The sequence below is a fragment of the Anomalospiza imberbis genome, chromosome 3 (assembly GCF_031753505.1).
Source record: "Anomalospiza imberbis isolate Cuckoo-Finch-1a 21T00152 chromosome 3, ASM3175350v1, whole genome shotgun sequence".
NCBI classification, from domain to species: Eukaryota; Metazoa; Chordata; class Aves; order Passeriformes; family Viduidae; genus Anomalospiza; species Anomalospiza imberbis.
Window position 1 is genome coordinate 82,923,776 of NC_089683.1, and position 9,123 is coordinate 82,932,898.

The window sequence follows — 9,123 nt, forward strand, 5'->3', positions numbered from 1 at the left end:
AGCACAGCCAATGTGACAATGCCCTCAGTAAGGTGAAGGGTTTCCCTTAGGAGAAATGTTTTTGGAAAGCAGCAGTGTCTCTGTCATGGCAGGCACAGCTCCTCCCTGGCCTCTCGCTAAAACAAGCCATTGTCCGTGTGCTTATGAATCACCCAAGCACACTCAGAAACACAAAGGTGTTGTGTCATGTGAATTGAGGGATGCAAGAAGGAAAACAGGGGAGTTTCAGGGACTGGCTGTGCAAGTGGTCAGGAGCAAGGAGGCTATTTATGGAGGCCTTGTCTGCGCAGAGGGCTCTATCAGTGCACAGACCAGCTACATGGGGCGTGCACTGAGGATTTCAGCAGTAATCCTCACCACAGGCCAGCATGCTGCAGCATTCCCCTCTGCTCCCTGTGGAGGAAGTGGGAAGGATGGTTGGCAGAATCCACACAGCTGCCTCATGCCTCCTTCAGTTTGTCTCTGCACTCCCACTGCTAGCTTTGCGCTGCCCCTTGAAGAAGTATCTTTATAGCTAAGTCACCCAATGACCCCTAAACTTGTGCATTAGTTGCAGTTTTTTGTGATGTGAGGCTGCTTATGAGAGCCTTCATTTGAGGGACCTCTGTGCTCCTTTGTTTTCTGTGTCAGAGAAACCTTGATTGTTTGAGCAATTGCTTGTGGCTGGGATGGCTGCTGGTATGAATTAGAAAACCCTCCCCCTCTCTCTGTGAGGTTCTAGATCGTGCCCCTGCTCACACACATTTTATGGATGGGCTTGTTTACCTTTTAATGCAACAAAATTCCCCACCGTCTGCTCCCATATAGGTTTATACAGCAGTTACTTCAAGACTGAAGCTGTTGGTAAACTGTGCCAGGTGAGAACACAGCTCATGTAGGGTTTGCCTGCTTCTTAGCTCATGCTGGCAAAATCCAAACTAGGATGAAAGCAGAATTTTTCAATGGTGGAGGCAACTCTTTGCTGGAGCACTCTGTTGTGGACGATAGCGGCTTCTTTGTTTTTTGATGTCTTTGGATTGAAAGTGGATGACCTTCTGGAAGGTATGCCTGGCTAGATGCAAATACTTGGGATCAGTAAGGGAAGAAGTGAGACTCAATTTCACAGCTAGCCTTACATATAAAGTTCCAATCTGTTTTGGCCTGAACACACAAGTCTGGGCTTTGGCCCCCATCTAAATACAACAGCATGCAGTGCTTTGGAGAGGGCTACTCTTTGCTCGAGCTGAGAACTGGTGACCATGTAGCAGCTCCTCAGACAGAAGTGATTTGCTCCTGCCTAGCGTGAGCATCCATACTGGCTGCTGTGGGTACACGGCCAGCCTGGGGTACAGCTGAGCTGCAGTTTGTTGTGTGGCTGAGAGCTGAGGTTGGCTGCATCTGCCTGTACTGGTAACCCCACTAAACAGGCTGCTGCCATATCCTCCCAGGCTCTTCCTTAAGTCTCTTTTGGAGCCCAGGTCTATAAGGAGATGTGGCTCTTTGTGCAGGGATTCCCATACAATACCAGCTCTGACAGCTGGGCAACAGCTGGTTGCAGATGATTGCCAGCATTAATAAAGGAGGCTATGTGATGGATTCCCATCTGCAGGGGTAACTAAACAAACAGAGCTTGAGGAAACCTGGCCTTCTCCAGGAGCAAATGCGGCACAAAAACTCTTCTTGTTCTGACAGGCCAGCAGCGGGTCCTTCTCCGCTGCGATTTGCAGATAATCCTATGTACAACAGCTTCAGAAACTGATCTGGTGAGAGCAGCCCCTCTCTGCTTCCCTCACCAGCCTGCTAGTTGTAAGGGAAACATACATGTTGAAGAGCAGGATGATTCCTTTGGGACCTCCTAAATGATTTTGCAGTACCTTTGGGAGAACATGGGCAAACTGTGGCAAAGCTCACATACATTATATACTTGTAGGCAGAGGTATGTGGATGTAGGGGATGGGAAAGATTGCCCAGGCCTCTCAGGATTGTCTCAGATGTCTTAAAAGGATCATGGGAGGGGCAACAGGACACAGTTTCTACTATTCTGCATCCGTGGGCAGTGCAGTCTTCATATTGACTTCCAGCAGGCCCCTGTGCTCTTGAGGAGAATGTTTCCCATCTCCCTGGGACCAAGGTCGCCCTTGAACAAGCAGTTCCCACTGCTCTGGGGTCTGAAGGACAGCCTCCCTAAATGCACCAGACACCCTCTCTTGAAAGGCAGGCCCTCTCTTGAAATGCTGCCTTCACATGTGCCACTGTGCTACAGAGTCTTGTGGGCAAACTTAAGGCTACTGAGTATCTGCAAGGCGGGAGGATCCTCTGTGGTCTGCCTTTTAAGCCTCCATTTCTCCATTCTTCCTGGTTCCCCTCCTTGCTCTGGGTTTCCCTGATCCCTCACAGCCTGTTGTCCCTTCCCTCCCCAGGACTGTGGAGGCTGGAGGCTGGAGCTGGGCAGGGGGTTAAGAGGCAGATGGGAGTTGGCGGCTTCACTCTGCTGGAGTGAGGGAGGGCAAGTCACTGACCTCCCAGCAGGAGTGACACAGGAAACCTATAATTACATGCTTGTGACAGCAATGCTGGATCTTGTTAATCACGCTGCTGCCATGTCAGAGATGCTGCCTCTTGGGATTAAGGAAAACAAACAAGCTCAAGCGGCACTGGCAGCAGTGGTGACTCTGTCAAGTGATTACCCAGCACCTCCCAATACAGTCCCCCCACAGCACTGGCTAGCCCAGTTGTGGGGAGAGTGTGATGGGAGCCGAAGGCTCAGCAAACAAACTTGTCCCAGTAGAGCCTAATGGATCTACTCGCAGTGGCATATTGGAGTCCTTTCCCCTTTTCAGCAGCTCTCTAAATACATGACACCTTCACCTCCCCTTGGAAATCACCCCACTTGTTTCCCCTCTTTGTTTTGTAGGAGTAGGCTGGGGCACAAAGGAGGTTTACACAGCGCCCTGCAGGGAGTCAGTGGTAAAAGTGGGCTTTAAGTCTGGCAATGCTGCTTCCACACCCTGTTTCCTCGACCCTTGCTCTGCTGCTCCAATGCTGCCTCTCAGCCCTTCTCCTCCTCTTTGGAGGGAAGCCCTGGTGTTCTGCCCTGCAGTAACCCTATCCACTATGCTGGCTACTTTTTTTCTTTTTTTTTTTTTCTTTTTTTTTATGATTGCTAAATATCTCCACTTTTGCAGTGTGAACTTTGCTTGAGCAGTTTCCTGTCCTCATGAAGTGACTCCACTTCAGATCCCATCCCCACCTATTGGAAAAAGTCTTGGCAAAAACAGTCAGGGAATACAAGGTCTGGGCTAATTCCCTCCTCCTGGATAAAGGTCTCTGCCTGGGGCAACCCTAATGGCAGTCCCAAGGTGGAGAAGACACTGCTGCCTTACTGAGCTTTACCAGGTTGTGTTGTAATGGGCAAGCCCATCCCACGTCCTTGTGGGGTCCCCTGTGCCCCAATAGCCAGAGTCCAGAAAAGGGAATTGACACAGGACAGGACTTGCCTCAGGCCAGCATGGGAAACAGGGGGACTTGGGGTAAGCAGGTCCTTGGTGCATCCCCAGAGAACGAGGGGAGTGAGCCTCATACTGGGGGCTGCAGGCTTCAGCCAGCCCCTAATCCAGTGTGCAGCTGAAAGGATCAAGAGATAGAAAGGTTACTCACTGTAAATCCTTTTGAAGTCTGTTCCAACTGTTTTGCTGGGAACTTGCTGGCCTGTGTGCCAGAGGGGATGCTAAGCTGGGAAACCATGAGGAGCAGGGGTGTGTGTCCCCTGTGAGGCCTTGGGCCCTGGAAAACCACCCACTTGCTCCAGGGCCCACTGCTGCCTGAATGTCCCAAACCCAGCAATAAATGATGATGATGCTGGGGAGTGTGAAAACATCAAGATTGATGAAGCCCCTCTGCTGGAACCCTGCAGGCCAACTGAGAGAGGGCAAGAGGGTCGCCAAGTGCCAGGACAGCCCAGCTGAGGAGATGGCTGGCGTGGGAGCAGCTGGGTGGGCATGGCTCCAGCTCTGACCCTCTGTGGCTGCGGGTTGCAGGATGGCTTGCCGCTGGCTCTGCCTTTACATAAACACACTTTGCTTCTCTTGACTTTTCTCTTAATGAATTCCTCCTCTACCAGCTGTTGTTTTTGGCCTCCAGCTGATACTGTGGTTTTCCTTCTCCACACGTGATAAAAACACTCCTCACCGACTGCTTCCTCCAGGTGGTGGACACCTGTAGCAGGCCTCCTGTCCCCATATGGGTCAGGGTTAGTGGCACCAGGACACTAAGTCATCACCACACATGCACTTGCTTTCTGGACTCTGCAGAACACAACATGACAATATGTGGTTGTGTGAAAGGAGTCTGCGTAAAGGAGCCAATGTTCCCTGAAGCAGAGGGGGACACTGGGGATGCAGGAGAGGGAAGTGAGATGGAGGCACTCAGCTTGCTGTGGGGCTGGACCCTTCCCAAGCAGCATGGGCCACAGAGCTGGAGCAGTACTGCAGCCCCACTGCATTTTCCAGCAAGGCAGAGGTGACCAGAGAGCAGCCACTCTGCCTACTGGCTCTTAAATTTGCCAACTTGAAGTGCACAACAAATTGATTAGGTAAAAATATCAGTAAAAGAAAAGTATTTGTATTTAACAGCCCTTCCCCTCCTTCCCCACTTCCAACCACTTACCCTTAAAATTCTTCTTGGGACACGACTCTAAGCTTTTCTCTGAAACCACCAAGACTAGAAACTGCCTTTCTTTTCTAGGCAAGTCCTGAAAATTTTCTTCCCTCAGTGAAAACACCCGCATTATCACAAAACCTATCCTAATTTGTGTGCCTCTGCCCCCTGACCACTCTCCTCTCCCTGTTGCATGGGGCAGGCCCCTCTTCAGATCTGTCCTTCCCAGCTGGTATCTGTCCCTACTCCTGAGGCCAGTGCTCCCAAATCGTGGCCCAGCACTGTGCGGCTGTTGACCTCCACTAGCGCTGCCCACAGCACCCAGTCTCCCTGGCCCATCTCCCCAGACTGTGTTTTTTATCCTCCCTCCTTTTCCATAAAAATGTAAAACACACAATCCTGCTCCCTCTTCTCCCTGCGCTTTCTTCTCCTACAACTCAATGCCCTTTGCCCTTCTTTCAGTGAGTTTCCCATAAACACAGGTTTTGCAGTCTCAGAGCAGATGCAGCAGAAATGCTTGTGCATGGAGGAGCAGTGTTAATGGCTGCTAAAAGGTATCACCCTTGAGGGACTACTCTGGGATGGAGCAAAGCAGACATAAGGTATAGCTTCTATTCCTAAAGGCACAGAGTAATTTTCCTGACTGGGTGACACTAAACACCTTGTTTAAAAATAGAGAGAGGAACCTGAATGAACAGGCACAGGGGATATGAGGTAACACAGGTAAAACTCCACTGTGCCAGACGCTGGGCACAGACAAAAGGGCCACACCTGTGGTTTCACTAAACCATCTCACCTGATCTGGCACTCCTGATTAGTGACTGATGATGGTAAATTCCAGTCCTGCAAATCCTTCCAGGAATCCCTTCCTGCCCATATCAGCAGCGCTCTTTGATCTGCCTGTGGACTTTGGCCAGGGCTCCCAGGCAGCCCCTGCCTCCCCTCACACCTGACAGCCCCCCATGTTGCAGGAGGGCTGCAAGAACCTATTGGTATGGGATCTTCTGCAAGAGGACCTTGGGCTTGGCGTTGACCTTGTCCCATTTATCTGAGTTATGTAAGATCTTCCCGTATGGGTTGCTGGCTACGTGACACCTAACTATTTAGGCCAATATAGTCTGTGACAAATGTGACAGTTGGTTTGGGGGAGGGAAGTGGGTAGGCTGGCTTGCGCTGTCTCAGGCAGGAAGGGAAACAGCTGGACACCGTGAAGTAGGGTCACTCTTCAGCTGACACAAATTTCCCTGAGTTGCTGCCTGTGGGAGATGCCCAGTTTCAGCTGAGCTCAGCATTTCTGCACCCAGGGCCTCTTCAGAACAAGCGCTACGCTAATAAATCCTTTTTGACCATCCTGTTCAGGGCAGGAGGGAAGAGAAGAAGAGAGGGTAACTCAGAGATCTGGGTCCTTTGCTTCTCCTTTGTGGGTTCTGAGTTGAGCTGAGATTTCCTTGTGGTTCATTCAGACATAGCACAGTTCTTGCTGGAGCTTCAGTTTGCATTTAGGCCAAAAAGCAGGAGCTACTCCCTGGGCTTTAGGATACAAATCTCTGGCAGCTTTGGAGGCATGAGCTTGGGATGGAGTTGGCAGCAGATGGGAAACTGTAGCATATGGTTAGCACTGGGCTTGTTGGAATAAGAGCAGCATGAGGAGCTAGCAGGCACGGGGAGCTGTAGATCACAGTAGTGCTGCCACTGGCTTGCCTACAGAAACTGGAACTGGACTTCATCTATGTCCTTCTTGCCTATCTTCCCCATCAGGGCAGCGTTCATCCCCCTTCGGGGCACAGTCATGGCAAAAACATTCCCAGACAAGGCAAGGGCTCTTCTGCCTCTCCCTGTGTTATGCTGAGGGTGCTTTGTGTGTGACTGTTCAGCACTTCCAGCAATGCAGTGGGTGACTTCCACCCAGTCCTGGACCGTTGTGATCATGCTGTACTCAAAATTAAGAGGCGCTGTCAGACTTCCAGTTCTGTTTGAAGTGCAATGCACTCCTTCTCTCCCCATCACAGGGCCTTCAAACAGCAGCAAAAATATTTGTTTGAGGAAGAGGAATGGAGAAAGCACCAATGACCACAGATATTAGTTGGCAATAAATGGAACCCTTTACAGGTGCCTTCAGATAGCCACATCTGTGGTCTGACATTGTTCCTGCCACCACTCTGCTTCATGGTCACAGGCATATTATTCTGCCAGGGGTCACAGCTTTTACCCTCAGTGCTGGAGGCACAGGAAGTCAGGGTGTGTGAGGTGCCATGCCTCTGCTACTGACCTGGGGAGCACTTTGGGGGATGCAGGCAGCTTTCTGATAAGCACAGATGCTGTGATAGCAGTAGATGGGATGGCATCTAGAAAACCACATATATTCTTAAGTGGTACCATGCATCAGGGTGATTTTGTCACCTCCCATAAAGCACTGTCTTCTGGATGCACCTCATTCAAGACATTGCTGTCTTTGAGACTATCACACATGGAGGGTCTCTGGCTTTCTTGGCTACTGGTGGGCAAACAGTCAGTCTTGCATTCCCCTGACCTGGTCATGCTTCAGTGTCCCTGTTGCAGTGCATCTGCAAGTCCAGTGTATGTGGGACCACTGACCAGTTCACACAGAATTACACAGAATTTTTAATGTTGGAGGGGACCTCTGGAGATCATCCAGTCCAACCTCCCTGCCAAGGCAGGGTCACAAAGAGCAGGTTGCACAGGAATGAGTCCAGGTGGGTTTTGAATGTCTTCAGAGATGAGGACCCCACAACCTTCCTGAGCAGCCTGTTCCAGCCTGCTGCCTTCAAAGGAAAGAAGTTGTTCCTCATGTTGAGGTGGAACTTCTTGTGTTTTAGTTTATGGCTCCTCATCCTGTTGCTGGGCACCACTCAAACGAGTCTGGCACCATCCTCTTGGCACTCTCCTTTTAGAGGTTTAAATGCATTAATGAGATTGCCTCTGAGTCTTCTCTTCTCCAGACTGAACAGGCCCAGCTCCTACTGTCTCTCCTTGTAAGAGATGCTCCAGACTCCTTATCCTCTTTGTGGCATCTATTGGACCCTCTCCAATATCTCCTTTTGTTTCTTGTGCTGAGGAGCCCAGAACTGGACACAGTATTCTAGAGGTGGCCTCACCAGGGCTGAATCATCTCCTTCAACCTGCTGGCCACTCTTCCCGATGCACCCCAGGACACCATTGGCCCTCCTGGCCATAAAGGCACTTCTGGCTCATGGACACCAGGACTGCCAGGTCCGTCTCCACAGAGCTGCTCTCCAGTAGGTCAGTTCCCAGTCTGCGCTGGCACTTGGGGTTATTCTTCCCCAGGTGCAGGACCCTGCACTTGCCCTTGTTGAATCTCACCACATTTCTCTCTGGCCAATTCTTCAGCCTATTGAGATCCTGCTGAGTGGCAGCAGAGCCTTCTGGTATATCAGCCACTCCCTCAGATGCTGGCCACTGCACAGAGCATCCTTCTGAGCCCAGGTTGTTCAGCCCAAATGGGTTAGAAGAGCTCACATCACTGTGAGGTGTTGGTGGATATTCCTCCTGCATGGGATTTTTCTGCAAAGGGAGCTTGCTGCACTTGAAGAGTTTCTGCTCTACAACTTGGTATTAGTTTGGAGCTAGGTCTTCAACATCACTGTTTCTCCTTACCATCCCTGAGACAGCCCTTTACCCTGAGGCATCAGTTTTGGTTAAGACAGGACCATGTCAGCCTTTCTGTTTTTAAAGGGTGAAGTGGTAAGGGAAAGCCTATAAGAAACAGGAGATGTGATACTGTAAGAAGTTAATTTGTTAAAATAACTTGAATTTGCATCAGTGTTGCCTTTTTTTATACCTTGAAGCCTTCGATCTTCAAAGCTGCCTGTCAAACACCTTTCATCAGCATCAAATTATTGATTTGGAATTTGCCTCTGGACAGAATGAGAACCACTCCCAAATACCACTCGTCCTGAGTACACTCTCTGTGGCAGTGACACTGGTATTGAGGCTCTGTACAGGGCCTCTCACCTGTGTTTCCCTGCAAGGATGTGCATGCCTCCTTCCTTGCTTTCCCTCTGGACTGTGACCTCCCTATGGCAAGTGTCCCTGGAAATTTTTTTTGCCTCTCCTGGGCTTTCCGCTTGTAGGAGATGAGGAAGGAGCCTTCAAGCACCCCAGGATCAGGGCAGGCTGGGGCTTGCTGACAGCACTTAAACAGGATCTCCTCGATCATCCAATTCATCTATGCCACAACTATATGCTGTTATTAGGTGATTATGTTTCACTATCTTCATTGTGTAATTGTTCATATGCTCATAAACACTGTAAATAGCCTCTAATGAGTTGGTAAGTTAATAATTCAGTAATGACCTTGAATGTCAGGAATTATCTGCACAGAAAAGCAGCCACTTTAAAGTATTTTTTTTTTCTGTGTAGCAAAACCAGCTAACATCTTTGTTCCTTCTTTTTCCTAACACTCTGCAGGCTATTCTGCTCATAAGGCACTCGAGTTGTGTGGATTTA